Source organism: Pelodiscus sinensis, chromosome 1, assembly GCF_052426305.1.
Source record: "Pelodiscus sinensis isolate ZL-2025 chromosome 1, ASM5242630v1, whole genome shotgun sequence".
Lineage (NCBI taxonomy): Eukaryota > Metazoa > Chordata > Testudines > Trionychidae > Pelodiscus > Pelodiscus sinensis.
The window spans coordinates 141,658,738-141,681,943 of record NC_143052.1 but is presented as its reverse complement, the minus strand read 5'-3'; the positions used below and the strand labels follow the sequence as shown (position 1 = coordinate 141,681,943).

At 47.8% G+C, this 23,206-nt stretch overlaps 1 protein-coding gene and 1 long non-coding RNA gene across 6 annotated transcripts in view; one reads left to right on the top strand and one right to left on the bottom strand.

The window, feature by feature from the left end:
- LOC102448373 (transient receptor potential cation channel subfamily V member 6-like) overlaps nucleotides 1-23,206 on the top strand; it is a 98,520-nt gene that overhangs the window by 20,078 nt on the left and 55,236 nt on the right. For 2 of the 5 annotated variants that reach the window (XM_075903108.2, XM_075903126.2), the window contains exon 1: nucleotides 6,676-6,796. The exons of the other annotated variants lie outside the window; for them this stretch is intronic. The gene's annotated coding sequence lies outside the window, so the exon portion shown is untranslated. Of the gene's footprint in view, nucleotides 1-6,675; nucleotides 6,797-23,206 lie in introns of those variants that run through there. 5 annotated transcript variants of the gene reach the window in all.
- On the bottom strand, nucleotides 828-6,610 carry LOC142819036 (uncharacterized). The gene is made up of 3 exons (XR_012896726.2): nucleotides 6,365-6,610; nucleotides 2,393-2,539; nucleotides 828-1,614 (listed from the first exon to the last, which is right to left on the bottom strand). It is a non-coding gene; the product is annotated as an uncharacterized LOC142819036 (long non-coding RNA).

Sequence of the window (23,206 nt, the reverse complement as noted above, 5' to 3'; positions counted from 1 at the left end):
GATTTGTCCTTTTCATGTGTGTTCATTTTTTTTAAATTGTATCCTTTGGTATATATGGTTGTGACTGTTTTCTTCCATTATTTGATCTGAGGAAGTGGGTCTGGCCCACGAAAGCTCATCATCTAATAAACCATCTTGTTAGTCTTTAAAGTGCTACATTGTCCTGCATTTTGCTTCAGCTACCCCAGACTAACACGGCTACATCTCTACCACTATCCCCTTATCCAGGTCACTAATGAAGAAGTTGATCAAAACTAGCCCCAGGACTGACCGGTGGGGCACTCTGCTTGATACTGGCTGCTAACTAGACATCAAGCTATTGATAACCATCTGCAGAGCCCAACAATCTAGCCAGCTTTCTCACCATATTATACTCCATTCATTCAATCCATACTTCTTTATCTTGCTGGCAAGAATACTATGGGAAAATGTAAAAAAACTTGGCTAAAGTCAAAGTATATCACGTCGATCACTTTCCCCATAGCCAAAGAGGCAGTTATTTCCTCATACAAGGCAAGTAGGTTGGTTAGGTATGACTCGTCTTTGTAGGACCAACCATAATCCAGGCTCACAGGAAAAATAAGACTATTTACAGATCACTGTCTTGAGTACTGAGCAATTACATTCCTTAAGTACCACTAATGGCTTTCACTAGCCCACCTAGATTAATGAACAGGCTTATACTACATATTTCTAACTTCAAGTACCAGAATGATAGGTGCACACAAATGGAATGTGTGTGTGTGTGTGTGTATATATATATACACACACACACACGCACACACACACATTCAGGGGAATTAAAAACTCTCCAATGAGTCACATGCCCTGATTTGCAAATATATTTGAGTTATACATATTTATATTCAAAAATACATTTCCATAAAAATATGGGGATGCAGCATCACTGTGTAGTGGGATTTTAAAAGCTTGATACATTTATGAATGGGATAACACGCCAGGGTTGCCAGTAATTACAGGAGGCTGGACTCAATGATCCAGGAGGTCCCTCCCAGGCCTATGCTATGTCCCTAATGTGTAGGTATCCACTGTGTGGAGGCTTCTGGATGCCACCTTATTGGGAAGTGGTTGAATGTATGACCTTGAGTCCAGTGAGACCCACATCAGTAATTACATGAGCAGCAGTGTAAGCAAAACAACCCACAACCTATAATTAATAAACATTACCACGCCCCAAAGCAGCCAGCCGAACAGGAAACCATCTGGCTTCACAGCCTGAGGAATGTTGCTAGCACATACCCAGAGAGAGAGAGAGAGAGCAGGCCGGAGTGCCAGCATAGGGATGGGAAGTGACAATTTCTTCTGGTAATGCCCATACAAGTGATTTTCTGCTGAGTCTGTTGGACCTGGACAAACCCTGCTATTCTCTCTGGCTCAATGCCTTATCGCCTAGGTTTATGAATGCAGCCTGTACACACAGGGTCTTCCTTCATCCTGGCCTGGCTTCAGGAGTTATTGAAGGGAATATGTGGAACTTCAGCCTAAAAACCCAACAATGGTCAGACTGAGCTGGGATGAGTTTCCTTGTTTGGGGGTAGTTAGCTCTTTCGTTTTCCATACACAAAGAACAAGATGTCCACTTCAGCTTCAGATCTAGATTAGATCAAGATTAAGGAAGAAAATGACAAGATTAGACAAAAGCAAAGTCCCCATCCAGAGCACTATGTCAGTATGTCCATGCAGCACCTAGACACCTGGAGCTGGCCTGTGCCAGCTTACTCAGGCTTGCAGGGCTTGGGCCATGAGTGGTGTTCCCTGTAAGTCAGAGGTGGGCAAGATGCGGCCCAGGGGCCGAATCCAGCCCGCCAAGCCTTTCAATATGGTCCATAGCCTACCCCACTGGACGCGCAGGCAGGGAGAAGACACAGGGCTCAGAGCGGCTGGCTGCTCCATCTTCCTGTCTGCACTGGGGAAGCTTTACATGCTGCGAACCCGCTCCTTTACCCAAACTGCCTTTCAGACTCCATACTCCTCAGCACCCCAAGATCCCTTCTGTACCCAGCCTCCATTCCAGAGCCCTCAACGCCTCCACAGAAAAGTGCAGCCCTTGACCACTTACCAAAATCTTGCAGTGGCCTCCCACCAAAAATTATTGCCCATCCCTGCTGTAAGTTGTGTGCTTATGTAGCTGTCCAAAAGATATTCCAATGCCACACAACAGTTTAGCAGAGAGCCCACAGGTAGGCTTTTTGTTTCTACTGGTGGTGCCCATTCACACATGCTTCAGTGCATATAAAAATTATTCCGCATATGGACAGAAAAAACTGCACGTGAACGGAAAAGACTTGAGGGAACACTGGCTATGAAGCTGTTTCATTGCTGTGTAGACTTCTGGGGTCAGACAGCAGCCTGAGTACTGAGATTTTCTTACCTTGCAGGGGCCTAGAGCCCAGGCACAAACTCCAGCTTGCAAGTCGGCAATGAGCCAGCCACTTAGCTTCAGCCAGGTCAAACAAGTCGGCTGGAACAGGCCAGCCTCTGTTTTTCAGCTGCTGTGTAGATATATCCTGTGTGTTCACTGCAGAGTTGGAGCAGGATTTTACTTCAGTGTTGCCTCAAGCTCCTCCCCCGCACACATAAAAACCCTTTCAGCTTTGGACTATCTGAGCTGGGTGGGGTTATCAGCTAAAACTGGAGTGAGGCTTTCACTTGGGCTGGTAACCTGTCCACTTTGCAGTGTGACAATCTGGGCTAACCCATCTGAGTTCTCTCAGTACCACAAATCCCTCCCCTCCCCCAGTGTACCTAGATTGACAGACACATTCTTCCACAGTTCACAGGGAAAGAACCATTGAGCAGTTCAGCTTGCTGCAGCAATAAGAACTGCGTGTCCCTACAGCAACCCACATGGGAGCCACTGGAGTGAGATCACAGGAGCAACCTGTGTCTGCAGCCAGGCAGCATTCTAAAGCATTTAAAGGTGCAATGCTCTGAAACTAAATATCCCTTGCTAGGCTGCAAAGTCAGGCTGTGTTGCATTTTTAGATCCCAGCCAACTTGAGGAGTATGGATTTTGCATGATTCATTGAATGCTGATGGGGGGAACTATAGGGTGGTGCGAACGGTTTCCCCTCTCTTTCTGTCATGTTACCATAGGCTCTTTTTGTGAGCTTTCTGGCTTTGCTACTGATAGCAACGAGCCAGGTGGAGGAGGCTTGTGCATCATAATTATTTTGTAAACTAGCAGAGAAAGGTTGAACAGAGGCTTTCCCCACTTTGGAGAAACACTGAGCTTGGCAGACTGAACTGCCCCACTGAACCTAGGTGAATTCCCTCCAATCTTGGGTCATACTGTGGGAGGTTAGATGCATGCAGAAAGTTTGTACTGTCTCTGCCAACTCTTTAGCAGTTTTTAGGTGAGGAGAGAGCTTCAGGCGACCTTCTAGCAGCACCCATATTCATTAGATAGCAGGTGGCTACTGGGTGAGTCCTAATCCCCTGAGGGACTGCGGTCTCTTTTGTTCCCTGCAGAAGGATGGGGCATGACAGCAGAGAGGGGTGAGTCTCTAACTAGGGGACAGATAGCCAGGTGGGGTCACTGAGGAGGGCAGCATGGAAAGACATTACAATACCTTCTTCTTAATTAGTACATTCCACCAGCAGATCTCAAAGTGCTTTTCAGAGGTCAGTATCATAATCTCTGTTTCACATAACCCTAAGGCATACAGCGAGGGAATGGTCTGCTTAGTCACCTAGCAAGCTATTGGCAAAGCTAGGAACAGAGCCCAGATCTTCTGAATCCTACTCTAGGGCTCTAGTTACCTCTCCACCAAGGCAAACCTCCCACAGTTCACGAGGGCCTCCTGCTGTTTCATAGAATGGGTTAGAGAGGGGCTGGAAATGTTAGTGCTTCAGACTTCACTCTGTGGCAGACCTCCTTCCCAAATTCCCGCCCCCTCCTCCCGTCATAGATGGAATGGGTCTCTGAAGGGCTCAGGGAGGGGGAATGAGCATAGGGACATGAGGACACTATGGGGAGTGGGTGTCAAGCTTTAGGGTGGCTCAACACAATGGGGACCAGAGGAGGAATGGGGATGCCGAGCATCAGTTCTGGAGTGTAGCAGGAGAAGGCAGAGGAAAAGCACCAGGCCTACGTCTAGATTGGCATGATTTTCCAGAAATGCTTTTAACAGAAAAGTTTTCCGTTAAAAGCATTTTCAGAAAAGAGCGTCTAGATTGGCACGGACGTTTTTCCGCAAAAGCACTTCTGGCGGAAAAGCGGCCGTGGCCAATCTAGACGTGCTTTTCCACAAAAAAGCCCCGATCGCCATTTTCGCGATCAGGGCTTTTTTGCGCAAAACAAATCTCAGATGTCTACACTGGCCCTTTTGCGCAAAAGTTTTGTGCAAAAGGGATTTTTGCCCGAACGGGAGCAGCATGGTATTTCCGCAAAAAGCACTGATTTCTTACAGTAGGAAGTCAGTGCTTTTGCGGAAATTCAAGCGGCCAGTGTAGACAGCTGGCAAGTTTTTCCGGAAAAGCGGCTGATTTTCCAGAAAAACTGGCCAGTCTAGACACAGCCCAGGTGATATAAATTTAGATCTCAGACAAGCAGGGGTAGGAAACTGGGATCAAAGGGGGCAGTTGCCCCAGGGCCTGGTGATTCAAAGGGGCCAGGGCTCCCTGCTGCCACTGCTACAGCAGCAGTGGCAGCAGCTGGAGCCCTGGGCCCTTTGAATCACCACTAAAATGCCGCACGCTGCAGGCAGTGCTAAGGGCAAGGAGGAGGGGATGTGCCACTTGTGCCACTCTCCACGCAGCACTCAGGGCTGCCTACGGGCTGGCATGGTGCACTTCAAGTGGTGCTGTCCTGCTCCTGCCCCTCCCACCCAAAGCCTCGCCCATTCCTGAAGTGCAGAGCTCCCCCACACACCTTGCCCAGGGGACCACAGCGCATGGGTGGCAGGGAAAGCCCAGCTGGGGAAGGCAAATCCCGGTCCCACCCCATCCCTTCCATCCAAGGCTCTGCACCTAGAACCAAGCCCCACCCATCCCCGGCCTAATCCTTCTTGGCCACATGGAAGACTGGGGGTGCCATGCTGTGGCCTGGCGCAGCTCTCCCTGGTGTCCTGGGGAGCTGGGCTGCTGAGCCGTGGCCCCATCCCTACCGGGCAGCCAGTGGAGCTAGGCTGCCACACCATGGCCTCATCCCTCCCCTGTCGTCGGGGGAGCCGAGTTGCCGTGCTGCAGACCTATCCTTCCCCGGCATTGGCCCCAGCCTTCGGCAGTCAGGCATATAGGCAGTTTTGGGAAGGCTGTCAGCACCCATGCAAACAAGGAGTCCAAACCATCTTAATTCTGTCCTGTAGAAATACTTAGAAGTGATCAGAAACTCCAGCTGCCTTACCTATCCATAACAAGGCATGCTATTTTCCAAGGAAGCACCAAAAGATGAGAATGCCTCCTCTTCAGCAGGTACAATCACTTGCCGCTGCTTGCTCCCCCGCCGGGACCCAGCTGAGCAGCGCAGCGCCGCTCAGCTGGCCCTCGGCAGGAGCGCCGCTCAGCAGGGTCTGGGGTGGTAAGTGGCCTTTTGGGGTCCACGCTCCCCACGCGTTAGGTCGGGTCGAGTCGTGCCGCCGCTTGCTCCCCTGCTGGGACCCAGCTGAGTGGCGCAGCGCTCGGCCGAACTGCCAGGGAGGGAGGGGAAGGGGGACGGGGAGCTGACGTACACGGCTAGGAGGTGTAGCCATGTATGTCAGCATCAGCGTCAGCGTTACAGACAGTGGGCTACTATATATATGATAACCTCTGCTTCGCTTCTAGCAGAGCCAGCAGTGTTTAAATTAGAAGGTCCTGTGAATGGTAAGGAACTGCCCAGCACATGGTGTCCTCTCCGGCATAAAATCAGAATTGCTCAGCTCAGGGCCACTGGCCCTGATCTGCCTGCAGTTAAAGTCTCCAAAGGTGGAACCTGTGCTAATGGTGCAGGAGGTTCTGTGCTCTTAACTCCACAGCTACTGAACATTTTTAAAAAACAACTAGTAGTCCTGCAGCACCTTAGAGACTGATGCTCCTTTTGTCCATGGTGTGAAGTTTTAAAGCAGGGATGGGGAACCTAAGGTCCAGGGGCCAGATGCGGCCCCCAGCTTGCCTGGATCTGGCCCCTGAAGCTTGGGGCCCCCTCCAACATTGGGGAGGCCACACTGGCGCTCCATCCCTCTGTGGGGCTGGAGCACACAAATCCATTAGCCTGGGCCCCTTTGGGCTCTGGTGCGCCAGGGGAATGTGAGGAGTGTCTTTTTGCTTTTCAGTTGGGGACCATGTCAGTGAGGGTTGGTATTTGGCTTCCCACTTGTGTGCGCCCCCTGACTGATTTTTCCCATCCGTTTTAAGAACTCACATCTGTGCATGTCCGGAGGCTTCTGCACCTGGAACATGGCTGCAATGGCAGGAATTCAGGACTCGGATCCGTGTCTTTCCTCCCCAGATTGTACCATAGGGTAGAGCAGCGTTTCCCGAACTACGGGCCGGGCCCGGCGCCTGCTGCCCTTAGACCACTGGCCCCATTCGGTCGAAGCGAGCCGGAAGTGCCGGCGCGTTAAGAGCCGCAGCGCTGTGCGGGGCTGGGGCTCCCCCGGCTCTGCCTGGAGCGGGCCCCGCCCCCCCCGCGCGTCCCCCTCGGCCCCGCCCCCTCTGCCGCGCGCGTCTCCCCCTCGCCGCCTACCGCCCATGCGCGGCGTGGCACGTGGGCGGGGAGGACGCCCGGGCGGGGCGTGACGTCACGTCACGGGCCGGGGTTTTGAAGCCCGCGGGAGGCACGTGGAAGGAGAAGGTGGGAACCGGCACGTGCGGCGGTGGGGGGGCACCAAGGGACAGGGGTGCACGAGAGAGAGACAAATGGCAGGGGGCCAAGTGTAGGGCAGGGGGGGCGGTGTCAGTGGGGGGACAGGGGGATGCTGGGAGGGGAGGCGCTGGGAGGAGGCTTGAAAGAAGAGGGGGCATGAGGAAGGTCAGGATGGAGCAAATCGTGTGTGAGGGCTCAGAGGGGCAGGAGGGGAATGGGGCAGAGACTGGTGAGGGGGGTATTAGGGAGAAAGAGGGGGAAAGGAGGCACCAGGAGGGTGCAGGGCTAAGGGAAGGTGCAGGTGCCAGGGGATTCTGGGGTGGGGAGGGGAGAGCTGACCACTGGATTGGGGAATTGGGGCAGGCTGGGGAGACTGGGGGGCTGGTGGAAGCAGGGCTGCTGGGGGGGTGTGAGGTTGGGGGCAGGGAGCTGGCCGGGAAAGATGTGGGCAAGGTGGGAGAAGCGGCCGCTGGAAGGAGGGCTGGACGCAGGCAGCGGGGCTGGCCAAGGGAGATTGGGAGGAGAAGCAGGGGAGAGCCAGCTGCCCGGGAGGGGGTTGGGGGAAGTGGGGCTGGCCAGAGGCGCAGCAAGGGGAGCAGGGGAGAGTAATGAGTTGGCCTGCGGGGAGTGGAACTGACTCGACCCCGTTGCCCCCTCCCCCTCACAAAGCACGAGTTAGTCTGGCACAGGAATTCTACTGTCACTCCTCCAGTAGTTGTGAACTGTTTGGCTGGTAGACACATTCATGCAGCCTGAGCACATTTACCAGCCAGACAGTTTGAAACTACAAGCTGATACATCTAGTAATAATACAACTGACCTACTGAGAAAATACCAGACATGTTATATGTCTGGTATTTTCTCAGTTTGTTTTTCATGTGTTTATATTTTTGGGCTGCAAAAAGCAGAACTGAAAAAAAGGGTTCCAATTACAGTAAAAAGTTTGGGAAACCCTGGTCTAACCAGCTTTCTGTCTGTCTTACAGCCCATTTATCCAACCCATATTCCTTAACTTGCTGGCAAGAATATTGTAGGTGACTATATCAAAAGCTTTGCTAAAACTGGCACTGGGAGATTTGGGAGGACCAGAAACAACTTATTTGAATATTCATCATTTGATTAATGAATATGCAAATGAACATTACTGGTCTTCCAAAAGTTTGTGAATGGATTTACTGGTCCCCGTGTAAAAAAGTTTGGGAACCCCTGGGATAGAATAATTCTCTGCTCAGTCCCAGAGGGTTCTGGCCAAGATTTTCAAACATGGCTGCCTACTGTTATGCTCTTAAGGACATGTTTAGGCACTTAAACCAGTGATCTCACTTTCAAGGATGCTGAACACACAACCCCACCAATTGACTTCCATGAAGAGAATGGGCTGGACTCCATCACACACTTTTCACTTCCCGCTTTCTCTCCTCTATCTTCACTAACAAGCCTGCAAGGGAGTTTGTAAAGATTTTGCTTCTGCTGACCATGCTTGACCTCTTTCTATTATGATCCAGTGCAGCTGTTGGAGAAGGGAGCAGCCTCTGAATATCATGATCAGTGTATGTGCCTTGCCTTGTGTCCTGCTGCGTCATTTCTCTTGACCATGCAACTCTCGAGAGCAAGACAAAAATCTTCTGCCCCATCCTGCCTTTGGCTTTTCTTTGAGGTGGAATGTGCTATGCTTTACATACACAAAGCTGGCTGCATTTCTGCAGTAGGCAATGAATCTCTCTGTGAACAAGGGCCGTGGTTTCTGTCAGGATGAAAAGCAGTCTATGAATTTTCTTACAGAGGTGCCATGTTCTAGGTCTGCCAGAGCTGCAGCAGTGGAATTGCTTCTGAGCTATTGGCCATCTGTTCATGTAACCAGCTTAGCCCAGAGTGCTTCAAACTTCCTCCCTGTGAGCTGTGTAAATAAACCACAGATCAAATTTAAACAGTAGGTGTGTGTCACCAAAACCACAGACATGCTTGGGGGAAACTACCTGTCCTTTGAAGTGCTGTCTGCTTGGCATCCCTCACTCTTGGCTTGAGGGGGGGAGGCTGTTATTACTGTTTTTGATAGAAAGATGATGACAAATAGGAGACTATTGTTAGAAGGGCAATGAAAATGATTAATGGGATGAAGGGACTGACTTGTAAAGAGAGATTGGAAAGCTGACTGTATTGTTTGGCTAAACCTTGGCTCTCGAGGGAGTGATAGGCATTTGCAAGGATCTGATGTGTATAAATAGCATAAAGAAGGGGAAAGCAGCTAAGCAAGATCAGACTGAGCAAAGGGAAATCCAGGCTGCATAATTGGGAAACGTTTCCCTTATGTGAAGTCTATTAGACTGTGGAATAGCCTCCCTGAAAAAAATGATGAAAGACTCCTGGATGGGATATGTGTGATGTGCCTCTTTTATCCCTTCTATGGACACTTTTTCTAAGAAATATCGCTTGTCACACAGCAGTCTAATCCAAAGGGCAAATACAGAGTCCAGATCTGTTTTTAGTTACACCAGAGTGATTCTGAAGTAACTCCAGTGAAGTTACTCCTGATTTATGCCACCATAGGTGAGAAAAGACTATGGCCCTTATGTTGCAAATTGACTGTAAAAATGACATTATGAAGTTCAATTTATTTCTCAGTGATTCCAGGTCAAATTTGGAGCACTTACAGGTAAAAAGATAGTGTTTTCTAGGTGGCAGCTCTTGCAAACCTAACCTGGGTTCGGCCCTCAGGGTCAAACTCAGATCTTTCCTGCTTGGTCATCATTAAAGCTTTATATTCAGATCCATTCCCCAGGTGAGCAGCGCACAAACTGGCAGTCAGAATAATCCTCTTTGTACTCATGAGCTGAGCAAGCTTTTCAGAGCAGAAAACCCTCCAATCAGAAACAGTTTCTTCAGCCCTTTCTCACATCATTCAGAACCCTGCTGCCACTCTGTGGCCATCACAACCACTGCAGCAGAATGTGTGTGCCTCTACTATCCCAAGCTGTTGAACTGAATTTCAGTCCAGGGGAAGGTGAACTGAGTTCCACATTTGAGGAACAATTCCCCCTGTCCAAGTCATGTCCAAGTCTTTGCTTGGAACATTAGTCTTTGCAGATTTTGCCAGGGTTAAAAAGTAAATTCTGAATATTTTTGACTTAGCTCAAACTAACTCAGTGCTGTCCTTCAGATAAACTTCACCTATAAACTTGAACCCTGAACCCTTATGTGGAGTGGTGGATAAGTTTTGGTAGATAGTCGAATTTTTATTCCATCTCTGCAGCAGTTTCTGTGTTTCCAATTTGGGATTGAGACTTGAGATGCTAAACTGGCAGCCAGAGGGCAAGATCACTGGGGTTTTCTTGCCAGAAGTGACTTTGGGGAAAATATCTCATTTGCTTGTCAGGGATGTGGGCTGAGTGAGGTTCCCCATCCTATTGAAAAGGCTTCAAAGCCCACCTTCAAACTTCCCAGTGGAATGGCTGTGCTTTCTGATTCCCTGGTAGCCACTGGCTGGAAGATCCTGGGCTGTATTATCTGTTCTGCTTCCACTGACTGGGACTCAAAGGAAGCTAATTTGCATGTGTGGCTGACTCAGAGAAGCTGGGTTTGGGAGGGGAAAATCATACTGCAGGCACATTAAATCTCTTTCCTCCTGTATGAAGCAGTCCCATGTACTAAAGCTCTCATTGCATAGGTATAAGGAAACAGAGGGACAATGCAGACTCGGGGGAGGTTGGTTTCATGGTAACTTCAGCCTAGTAGGAACAAGAAGCACAAAGACTGTTGTGAAGAAAAAGCCCTACTCTCTTGCAAAATATCCAAACTAGGGTTTTACAGATTTGAGGTGTTCACAGACAGCAAACACCCAATCTAGCTGCTTTGTGGGGATTTAACTCCTGATGGATGGATATTAGGGTTCACCACTCTTCCAGTGTGGGTCTGGTTTTTCTATAAATTTTATTAAATTTTAAGAAACCAGATTGCATACGATAATAATACATTGAGTAGTAGAAACTGCCTCTTGCTGGACAGCCTGAAATGCTCATTGGTATCTCATTGACAATGTCTGTCCAACCACACACAGCTCTAAAGATAGTGGTCTGGGCGTCTGCCCCAGGTAGCCCAAGTTCTTGCTCTTCCACCACTGTGAATGTTGGAAGAGGATGCAAATTTGTTATGGCATTTAAAACATTGTTTTTCTTGACTAAATCTGGAATGTGGACCCAGGAACTTTGAGAGAGTGGCTGTGACAGGAAAGGGATTACTGGATTCTAATAATAATCATATTTATAAAATGCCCTCCTTCCGGTGAGGGTACTTGTGATGCTGCCCATACAGTTATCTTCTTGTGTTTATGCTTGTTGTCACCGCTATAATTTTAAAGTGTCCTTTATCAAGAGGCTTAGGACACTGACCAACATAAACTCATTATTTTAAGCTTCAGGGGGTAGCGGAGTTAGTCTGTACAGGATAAACTCTCTTCCTCCCCCCCCCCAACACACACACCATCCCATTTTTTTCCTTCTCCCCTTCCCTTCTCTCCTATTTATTTTGGTCCTGGACATCCAACACTCTGGTCATCTGAACGAAAGCTTGTGATGCCAGTCTAGACATAGCCATAGATGGTATGATTTTTCCGGAAATGCTTTTAACGGAAGAACTTTCTGTTAAAAGCATTTTCAGAACAGAGTGTCTATATTGGCACGGATGCTTTTCCGCAAAAGCACTTTTTGCAGAAAAGCGTCCGTGCCAATCTAGACGCGCTTTTCTGCAAAAAAGCCCCGATCGCCATTTTCGCGATCGGGGCTTTTTTGCGCAAAACAAATCTGAGCTGTCTACACTAGCTCTTTAGTGCAAAAGTTTTGTGCAAAAGGACTTTTGCCTGAACGGGAGCAGCATAGTATTTCCGCAGAAAGTACTGATTTCTTACAGTAGGAAGTCAGTGCTTTTGCAGAAATTCAAGCGGCCAGTGTAGACAGCTGGCAAGTTTTTCTGGAAAAGCGGCCGATTTTCCGGAAAAACTGGCCAGTCTAGACACAGCCCATATGTTTTGTTAGTGTTTAAAGTGCTACCGGGCTGTTTGTTGTTTTTTAAGTTAATTATTTTAAGATACAGTAAATTCCACTTCCTTAACTAAAATGATAAAATAGTCTAGACAATGGTTGGAATAATCCTCAGGTACTCAGTAGATCCTGAGTGAGTGGTGCACATAAGAATGAGTAAGATTTAGGATAAACTTAAACAACAAATAGTCTGGTAGCACTTTAAACACTAACAAAACATGTAGATGGGATCATGAGCTTTCATGGGCACAGCCCACTTCTTCAGATGATACCATCTACATGTTTTTGTTTCTCTTTAAAGTGCTACCAGACTATTAGTCTGTACAGGATAAACTTAAAAAACAACAAACTCGGCTACCCCTCTGAAGCTTAAGGTTTAGGAGTTCTGTTAGGACTGCTGTTTCCACAACTGAGAGGTCAGAAAACTAGCACAGGAATTTTCAACAGCATGGTCATTCAAGTAGGGGCTGCTGCTATTTATCAATGAACTTATTTCTCCTTCCTATGTATTAGAGATTGAATTAAATATATTAAAATGCACTTTTATTTTAAAAACAATGACAAAAAAAAATCTCAAATCCTTTCAGGCTTTATCAATCATGGAACTGGTCAAAATTAGAAAAGTATTTTATAAGAAATTTTCAAGTTGTTTCCATTTTCAGGGTTCAAATTGGACTTGGTTTCCGTTTTCAAAAAACTTGTATGAAAATCATTCTCAAAATATTTTATTTTCCAAAACCCTAATTTTGGGGAAAAAACAAACAACCCCATAAGTAGTTAGTTAAAAGGTCTGTGAACATTTTGGTAAAAAATACTATGGAAAATATTACAAAAATGAACTTTTAGGAATGGTGACACATTTTATTTTAATCAAAAAAAGCCTTTTTTTTTTTTCAACAAAGAAATGCCTTGTGAAAATTTATGTGAAAAGTTTGAGCAGCTATAATCTACCAGAAAGAGAGGAGGGGAAAAAAATAAAAGAAAAGACATCTCCCCTTCTCCCCCCCCCCCCCCCCCTCCGGGCACTTATAGAAAGAGCCATTTCCTTGCCACAAGCATTAACGCAATAAATACACATGCAACAAAGGAGAGGAAGAGAGAGCAAAGCCATGAATCAGGTGGCTCTTTTGGGCTAGTCCAATGGGCCTTAAGGCTCATTCCAACTCTACTTTGCCCTGTGAAGACACACACTGGAGAGACGCCCATGAGTTTATAATGAAATGGCAGAAAGTGCTGGGCTTCATTTTCCCCAACAGGCTGATTCCATTAGTTTAGGAAATTCCTGGTGGTCAGGGGTGGTCAGGGGAGAATCTGATTCATGCTGCACCTTAGGACTTTAACTCCACGATTTCCACACTCCAGTAGATTCCAGATTGGAGATGTGCTGCAGGGGAGCCACAGCAAGTGGAAGAGTGGAGACAAAAGAGAGCTTCCCACCTACCCTTAACTGAAGGAGTTAATCTAGGCTTGTAAGTCTAATGCATGCTCTAATTCTTACTGGAGGGATTAACTGACACCTACATGCCATAATGAGGAGTTCATTGGAAATGCAGATAGAGCAATACATGTCTTGCTTTGTTTCCCATTTTCCAGGTCAGTGCAGGATTATTCCCTATACAACTGGGAAGGGGGAATGAAACTTTGGGGAGACGGGAAAGGGGAGAGGGAAAACTGGGAGGAGGGAGCTGGAAGGGGAAGAAGGGGGAGGGGAAACTCAGGGATCAGGGGTGGGAGTCTTGCCGGGCCAACCGCCTCCCAGCACAGCGAGGGAGGGGGCCTCGGCATCCCCGGGTGGATGGGGTGGAGGGTGCGGAGGTTGAGGTGGGGGGTGTGGACATTGAGGAGGAGAGTGTGGAGGTTGAGGAGGAAGCAGTGGGAGGAAGGGCAGGTGTGGGAGGAGGGACAGTAGTTGGGGGGAGGGGCAGCAGGCGCAGGACCAGCACAGGGCACCATGCTCTGCAGCAGGGCCTGCAGGTTAGTGTTTCTGGCTCGGTCTTCAGCCAGCTGCTCCCGCTGGAGCTGCAGGTCTTCCTGCATCCAGGCCTCGATGGTGCAGTGAAGGGCTCGCAGGGCCCCCAGATGCTGGTCCCAGTACTCCTGCCGTGTGGTGGTGGTCCGGAGCAGGCCGTGGGTGTGGGAGCATGTCCTGGGCGGGGTGGTGCGCCCTGCACGAGCAGCTGGTGCAGCTGTAGAGAAAAAAGAGAAGTGGTCAGTTCTCCCTGGGGACGCAGCGGATGATGCCCAGCCACCCCCTGCAACGTGAGGGTGATTGTGCCCTGCACCGTCAGAGCCACTGTGCTGGCTCTCCCCAGGACTGGGAGCTGCCCCAAGACTACACCCATACCCCTGTCCCATGTATAGTGTGGCCAGGGAGGGGGGGAGATGTCCCCTACCTCTGTGTAGAGGGCGTGTGTGAAGGGAGGGCGTCCTGCTGGGTACCACCCCGGGGTCAGGAGCATGTCAGGTCTCTTCACACACGCGTGTGCCTATTGGGCCACGGCCCCTGGATGTCATGCAGCTGGAGCCACCTGCCCAAGGGTGGCATGGCACGTGCTTGCACGTGCATGGGTGGCTGCATGATCCGTGGGAGGCATGGCCCATGTGCGCGGTCCCTGGTCTCCCTCCCCGCCTCCCTCCCAGGCAGGGGACAGTGCTGGCACTTACCCGGTATAGCGTCCCTGGACGAGCCTGCCAACTCCGGTGCCGGAACAGCTGTCGGTGGCCCCTCCGGTGCTCCTGGGTCAGAGTCCTCCGGTCCTGGCTCGCTGCCTCCTGGGCTGGAGCGGACCACCCCCCCCCCCCCCGGAGTTGGTCGAGGGCGGGGAAGTAGGGGCAGGTGGCAGCCCCTGCTGTGGCGTCGCCCCTGGTGGCCCTGGCGTACGCCTGCCGCAGCTCCTTGACTTCCAGGTTCACCTGCTCCTGGGTTCGCCTGTGTCCCTTTCGGGCTATGGTGGCCGCTATGCGTCCGTAGACGGCCGCATTCCTCCTCCTAGTGTGGAGATCATGGGCGTTGGGGGGGCCTGCCCCCAAACCTCAATGAGGTCCACGATCTCCGCAGGAGGGCGCAGGCTCCTGGGTGCTGGGAGACTGGGTGGGGGACGGCTGCCTGGCTCATCCTGGGGCCACTGAGTCAGGGGCACAGACTGCTGGCAAGGCTGGCTCTGGCAAGTGCTGTCTGGCCACAGTCTACCCCTTTAAGGTCCCCCGGGGCAGGGGGAGAGGAGAGGAGTTTTCCTGGTTTGGCCCAGAGTGGCCACCAGGGGGAACTGGGAAGGGCTAGCCTCCAGCTAGTTCAAATTAAGTGGCTACACAGCCCTTAATTCGAACTAGGCATTACTCCTCGTAGAATGAGGTTTACCTAGTTCGAATTAAGAGCTCCGCTAGTTCGAATTAAATTCAAAATAGCGGTTTGCATGTGTAGCCCCTATTAAAGTTAATTTGAACTAACGGCTATTAGTTGGAATTAACTTTGTAGTGTAGACATACCCTCATGAGTGTTTGAAAGTTGCCAAAAGTGTTCATTTGATTGTGGGCTAGCTGAATGTGGCCAGGGCTAGTCTGAACATCCTGTGTAGAATGCAGAGTATGAAGAGAAACAACTCTGCTGAAAAAGGTGGTGGGGTGTGGGGCTACATTTGTGCTTTGCAAAGCCTGATTGGATGGGTTTGGGTTCAGATCCAAGCTCCATTTTACTCAGACTACTAAAGCTGTGAGAGATTCAAATGATAGTCCTAGCTGTGAGCGATTAGATGGGGTTTGTCAGTGGCTTGCAGCTATTGAGTGATTCCCCTCTTTGTGGAGATGGTGAGAGAAATTCAGGCTTATGGATGTCACCTATTCCCCTGCAATCTAAATTATTCTCTTGCTTACTTTTGAAAGCAAGGGTGCTATTTCAGATACCACCAGTCAATGGCCCCTCTGTGTCTTCCCATTTGCCACAGAACTTGTCAACAACCTTTAACTTGGATAGTGATGCCATTGCTGTCAGGTCATTATTGCCTCATTTCCTCTCTTTCCTGGAAAGGTGTTTCCCTCTTCTAAGATTACTTGTAATTGACACCATTATAGTGCAGAAGAGTTTCTGGAAGCATTCTCAAGTTTCTCTTCTCATCAGGATTCATTCTCCTTACAGGGCACTAAACAAGAGAAGGTCAGCAGGGCCTTTCTGGAATCTCCTATATTAGACTTTCAAGATATGCTATTCTGGTTTCCAGCTGATGCCCAGATGTTCCCAATGGATGTATGACATTTTGGCTGGGTCCAACTCTATTTTATTGTTTGCTAACAAGGACGGCCAAGGAGCTCAGTGCTCAAAGCAGGGTCGACCTTAAGCATCGCCTGAGCTGAAACTTTTAGGGTATGTCTACACTACCCTCCTAGTTCGAACTAGGAGGGTAATGTATGCATACCGCACTTGCTAATGAAGCCCGGGATTTGAATTTCCCGGGCTTCATTAGCATAAGCGGGGAGCCGCCATTTTTAAATCCCCGCTGCTTCGAACCCCGTGTAGCGCGGCTACACGGGGCTCGAACTAGGTAGTTCGGACTAGGGTGCCTATTCCGAACTACCGGTACACCTCGTTTCACGAGGAGTAACGGTAGTTCGGAATAGGACCCTAGTCCGAACTACCTAGTTCGAGCCCCGTGTAGCCGCGCTACACGGGGTTCGAAGCAGCGGGGATTTAAAAATGGCGGCTCCCCGCTTATGCTAATGAAGCCCGGGAAATTCAAATCCCGGGCTTCATTAGCAAGTGCGGTATGCATACATTACCCCGCTAGTTCGAACTAGCGGGGTAGTGTAGACATACCCTTATAGATTTCACATTCTTTCTGGTCAGTGTGTCGCAACGTGATTGGTCACTGCAAGTTTACTCAGTTCCCTGGCAGAAAGTTTAGCAGCTTCTAAGACATGCGCAATCAGCTAAATGATACGTGCTGTTTCTAGCTTAAGCAATGGAGGGGAAGAAGCACTCTTAGTTTTCACTACAATTCCTTCCTCAAGATGCTTTCTTCAAATTATACTTAATCTGTTTCAGCCATTGCTAGTCTCTGGTAATGTACAAACATTTCACGTTTTACAAGTGACTGTACAGTCCGCTGTACAAGAGCTATAAGACATGGTGCTAGGCAAGGCAATAAGCATAACATTATCATAACTAAACAGGAATGTGTACCAACATAGCACAATAAGGTTCGTGTTCATGTTCCTTTTTTACTAATTTTCAATTTTAGTTCTTTTGTAGTTAGAAATCTTTGGGCTTTGGCGGTGTCAGAGGAGCAGACTTTTCCTCTTTTCCTTGAAACAGTCATGGTTCAGCATCATGCAGGGGAGAGGTTATTACAGGGTGATGTGCTAGTATTTTGGTTCTTCTGGTGTCCAACAGGTGGGAAAGTAGGACCAGAAGGAGAGAGAGGCTTAGCAGTCGGGGTAGGATCATTTCGAGAAGGAGGGATCTTTTTGCAGTGAGAAGCATTGGCCAACAGTCAGTTCTTCCCTATCTGTGTGTACCTCAGACAGCCAGCCCCAATATATCTTTGGGCATTGGCCACCAACTCCTCGATCTTTGCCTGCAGGGCCAGTAAGCCCTCCTCTTGGTACTTACTTCTGCCATGCCACTCAGGATCTCATGTGAGGTTACCTCCAGTGCTGAAGTGCGATAGAGCTACATTCCATCAATGGTCAGGCCTCCTGGTGAGGGGCTGTTATGCACACAGACGGATATGTAGAGGGGCAGGATGGAGTGATCTGTCTGGGTAGTCAAACACCAATAGGTACCGTTCATTTGGACCAGCTTGATGTTTTTGTTTCTCTGAGACAACCACATCAAACCTAGGCAGATTCGTCATGATGTTAAATGGGCAGGTACATAAAATTTCCTTATCAAAGTGGGTGCAACAATCCTTGGGTATAGGGAGGCTCCCACACCTTCAGAATAAGCAATGCCCTTTATTTTATCTATAAGCCCCTGTACAGGTGGGCCTTTGGGTCCTCATGGATTTTCTACTTCCCCACTCCCATGGGTAGGCACGGGAGAGATGGGGACTCATCACCATAAGGGCTGAGTGGTAGTGGCTAAGGCTTATCCTATTTTTAAAAACTGGCCTTCTAATTTCTTTAATTTAGTTCCATTAATTAACAATCCAATGAGTCACTGGTCCAAATATCTGGTTATGTCTAGTGAAGTGGACACAGAGCTGGACAGATCTTTCAAACTATTTAGGATCACTTGATTAGCTTGGCTGGTGTCTAGGTCTTTACGGGCACTGGATATTACTGCATCTACCAGCCTGGATTCTCATACAATTTCTGTGCTATGACATAAGTGTTGCTGACAGAGTTTCCAGGCTCAAACCAATCTGCGATGGTATCTGCTAAGCCTTGTCATTGCCTAATCAGGCATTTGCCAATTTGATTAGCCAGTCTAGCACACAGATGGTCTATACCAGTGTGGAACATCATCAAGGTAAGGATCCAGTGACAGTTGTCCTGGTTCTGGGACAGGGGTCTGTTCAGGGCATGATGCACAATTGGGAGGCTCTATTTTGTCCTTAAAGTCCTGGTTGATGATATCTAAATGAGGGCAAGTTAGCAATGCATATCCCATTCTTCTGTTCACGTGATGCACTCCTTGCTTCCTTCCAGTTCTTTTTTTTGTTCACCTGTGGAGACATTAACATTTTCCTAGCTTAAACACTTACCAAACTATTATCTTTTTACTGAATTTAGAGTTGCTAATTGATTGGGCCCAATTATTAATTTTGTTTAAATTCATGCTTCTGCTTTACTCAAATTATCCTTCATTAAAAAAACAATTTTCTACACACAACAATATTCGCAATACGTATTACAATTAAGACACACAGGACAAACTTGGACAGAACACAAACTTATTATGTCATGACACAGAACCATGTGTTTGTTGTTTTTCTTCAGCTGGCACCAGCGCTTTCTGATGATCTGAAAGACAAGAAAACATTTCTACCCCCGTCGGGGTGGCCCATTATAACTTAAAATACTGCCTAAGATCTGTTGGGGGAACCGGTTATAGCTAGTTCATTACCACTTCCATGTGCGAGTGAGCTGCAATTTTCTGAGAACAAGGGCGCTTCATCGGTACTCGTGACCTTCCACTCCCTTGAATTACCTCAGAGTTGCTAGCCCTCCCCAACAGTGGCATGCCTCAGTTTCCCTCTTGTACTGCAGACCAGACTTTTTTTTAAATGTGAAGCTTCAAATGATTTACTGCTACAAAAACTTTCTTAGAACAAGGTGTTTGCTAGTTACTATTCCAGCAAGCAAAACGGTTTTCTTTTCCTGAAAAGAATCACATGCAATGTTACAGGCTTACTTATGGGGGACAGTGCCCCCCTCCCTTCCACAACAGACAGGCAGTTTGCAGACACACACAACCTTGGATCTGAAAGCAAGCCAAAAGTGTTATCAACTCAGCCTTGAACAGAGACACAGTGAAGTTTCAGGGCTTGGATTCTTAAAACAATGATTTTTCTTAAAGAATAAATTTAACCTTAAGGATTGAATATATAGATTTCATTCTTTTATACAGTTAACCAGTTAAGTGTCAAACGAATTCCTTATTTTCCTTTTGCAGATTTAACAAAGTGTCTGTAGCCAAATAGTTAAATGTGATTGTTGTTTCTTTGCCTGGATTATCGAAAGAGGCTGCAAGAAACACGGAGTCATTTTTAAAGCAGGTTTCCCTTCACATATTACAACAATCGCTTAATCCTTTCCACTTTCCCACAGAGTTACCTCTCACCTTCGCATACCTTCAAATCACTTGCTTCGTTCTTCCAAAGAAAACGTTTCTCATTCCTAGTAACTTTCCAGTGTCTATCTTACTTTCCTTATTCCTTCTAAATGACTTTTCCAATGACACAAGTTTATCCAGTATTAATTTGGTAAGGAGAGTGGGCTTTCTAATTAGCCCCCACACCTCCTAATTCTTTTCAGTATGTAAATCCGAATGTGTATTATTGCAGTCAGCAATTACTAATTTAAAACTTCTCAGTATAGGGTTTTCATAACATCCATGCTGCAGCAGTTGATCTATGCTGCTGATTCTGGGGTGGATCACTTGCTCATGCTCTGTAAGGAGATTTATGTTGCAGAATGTGTCTCCTTGTTAGGGCATATTTAGCTTCTAGAGATTACATCTTCAAATTCAATTTCTACTGGTTGACATTAGGGTGGCTTTTAAGTTACCTTCTCCTATGCCCTCAAGCCAATTATAACGGCGTGTGAGGGAAAGGTTTTAAATGTTTATGTTTTTTTCTCTGGACGGCCCCCACTCATGTGTTGTGAAACATTCTTGGGTTGCCTGCAATTCCAGCCGGAGAGGCTGTCGTTATCTATTTGCTAAGAAAGGCTTGAGAATTTCCTGAAGTTGCTTGGATTCGATCCTTGCTCAAAGCCCGCACTCCCTTTTCAATCTCATAGCCTAAAAAGGTGACCTTTGGCTGGCATATTTGGGCCTTTTCTTGTGAAACTATACATCCCTTTTTCCCTAGGGCATTCAACAGGGACTCCGTTACCCTTTTCTAGTTTTCCAAGTCTTTCTGCAATGTGATCCCAAAGATATGGGGAGCTGATACAAAACCCTGGGGCAACACAGTCCACAACAACTGAGTTTTGTCATGGGTATCTGGGTCCTCCCACTCAAAGGCAAATAGTTTCCAACTGTCTTTATGCAAAGGGATAGAGAAGAAAGCATCTTTTAAATCCAACACTGAGAACACCTTTGCATCTGCCGGAACTTGTGTTAAAATGGTGTGTGGATTTGGGACCACAGGGTGATCCACAAGAACCTTCTTATTTACATCCCTCAGGTCCTGCACTAATCTATACGAGGTGCCATCTGCTTTGAGCACCCCCAAAACTGGGGTGCTAAAGGGGGAAGAGCCTTGTTTCACCGGCAGCTGCACTACAATCTGATCACCATGGAAGAAAATTTCAGCCTGCAGCTTAGTTAGCATATCTCGCCCCAGAAGGGCAACTGGGCATGCAGATGAAACAACAAAGGCATGGTTCAGCATATTATTTCCAATCTTTGTGAGGAGGGGTTTACATACAGGTAGCTTGCTTCGCCTTCTTCCTTCCCCTCCTCATGTTGCTCCACCACGGGAGTTTTTCTACGCCTGCCTTGAGTCAGATCAACTTCACTACCAGAATCATTTAAAACCTTGGGGCATGCACTCTTGCCTCCCGTGGCCTTAGTTTTTGCTATCACAACCTTACAAGCTCCTATACTGCACTTCAGCAGCCACGCAGGTCACCTCTGCGTGTGATTCAACTAACAATCAATATATGGGAACTGATCCCAGTGCCCATCTCGAGTAACAACACCATGCACAGAGGCAGCTAGATTTACATTAAAAGACCCTGTATCTGGCCAGCCTATCCCAAAGGTTGGCCACTCTAGCTGACAGAACTTAATTAAATCATCTTTTGTTATCTTAATCCTGATATCACTCTTAAATTTACTGAAATTGCGCAGCATGCATCCCAATGGGGTTGTGGAGTTTCTACCCGGGAGTGACCCGAACCCTTTGTGTCAACTTCTCAGCCCCAAATGCTGAGTACAATGTTCAGACCTATGTGCTGAACGCAAGAGTCCCAGGACTAACAACCACAAAAGACACAGGGAATATGTATACTTACTCCGCCAACACCCTGGCGCCATCTCTTCGGACCTCACAGCCTGGTTGACTCATTTGGTGGAGATTCCTTTAACTTTCCGGATGTCCCCACTCACGCTTTCGGTGTCGTGACGGACTCAAACACTTCACGATCACCTACGACGGTCTTGTCATCCGACTCCGGAGTAGTCCAAGGGGTATCTCCTGGCTGGCTCGCCAAATTTGTTGCATAAATTGCTAGTTTTGTCCCCTGGAGGCTAGTTCAATTTGCCTCACACTTTCAGGCTGGGTGCAACTCTATTTTATTGTTTGCAAACAAGGACGGCCAAGGAGCTCAGTGCTCAAAGCAGGGTCGACCTTGAGCATCGCCTGAGCTGAAACTTTTATAGATTTCACATTCTTTATGGTCAGCGTGTCGCAACGTGATTGGTCACTGCAAGTTTACTCAGTTCCCTGGCAGAAAGTTTAGCAGCTTCTAAGACATGCGCAATCAGCTAAATGATACGTGCTGTTTCTAGCTTAAGCAATGGAGGGGAAGAAGCACGCTTAGTTTTTACTACAAGAGCATAGCATCCACACTGCATGGACACTCTTGCACAAGAAAGCTCTGATGGCCATTAACAGAATGGCCATTAGAGCACCTGTGCTTTTTCCAATAGGGGTTTCTTGTGCAAAAACCCCTCCAGAGTGTCCATACCTGCCTTTTTGCGCAAAAAGGAGTTATTCCTCATGGGGAAGCCCTCTGTTCTGTCGATTTTCTTGCACAAAAACATACTTGAGGTGTGGACGCTCCACCGGTTTTTGTGCAAAAAAGGCTGGTTTTTTTGCAAAAACCTTGTAGTGTAGATGACTTTTAGTAGAGCCCTCTCCCACCACCCAATAATCTCAAACAAGCAGACTGGCTGGGGCTACAGGCTGGGATTGAAAAGGAACCTCCCTTTTGAACCAAGTAATTAGGAACCATGTTGGGGCTTGTCTCAGCTGGGAAACATCTCCACTCTGAGCTGAGTCAGTAAGAATCATACTGGGGGTATCTTGATTGGGAGATGTCTTCTTTCCCTGAACCACTCACTAGGAGCCATGCTAAGTATGTTGATGGGAGCTGACCTTTGCAGATCCCCCAATTTGCTCTGAACATCTGAAATCTGAACATTTGTTGCTTGTTGAACTGGGTGAACAGTTATGGCCTCTGTTATCATGAATGAGTCCCCTATGGAGCCAGTCAAATATGTTTTGGCTCTGATTCATTAACCTCCTTTATACTAAAGCAGCAGATGCCGGCAAATCTTCAGCTGTCATTGTTTTATTTCATATAGCTCCTTATACCGCACTCATCATCACAGCATCTGAGTGCCTTCTGGTAGCACATTATGAAACACAACTAACATTGTCATGTGTTTTTTCTCATCCTCTCCCTGGGGGGAAGTATGTGCAGTGAAGTGTCTTGTTTTGGGATTTAATTTTAATTGTATAAACACATATCCGCCCACATATACACACATTGATAATATTTATGGTAGAGAAGGGAGGTCAAAGAAACTTGTCTTTCACTCACAATGGCAGCTGGCAAGATTTGCAATGGTCTTTAGTTTCTGCGGGAGCCTCAGTATATGGCTGAGAGGTCCTTTGGGCCAAGTGTGCAACTCTCTCAGGTAGTGGAGTCTAGAAAGTCTGTACTGGAGGAGCTCAAGGATTTGGCGGCACTTGCT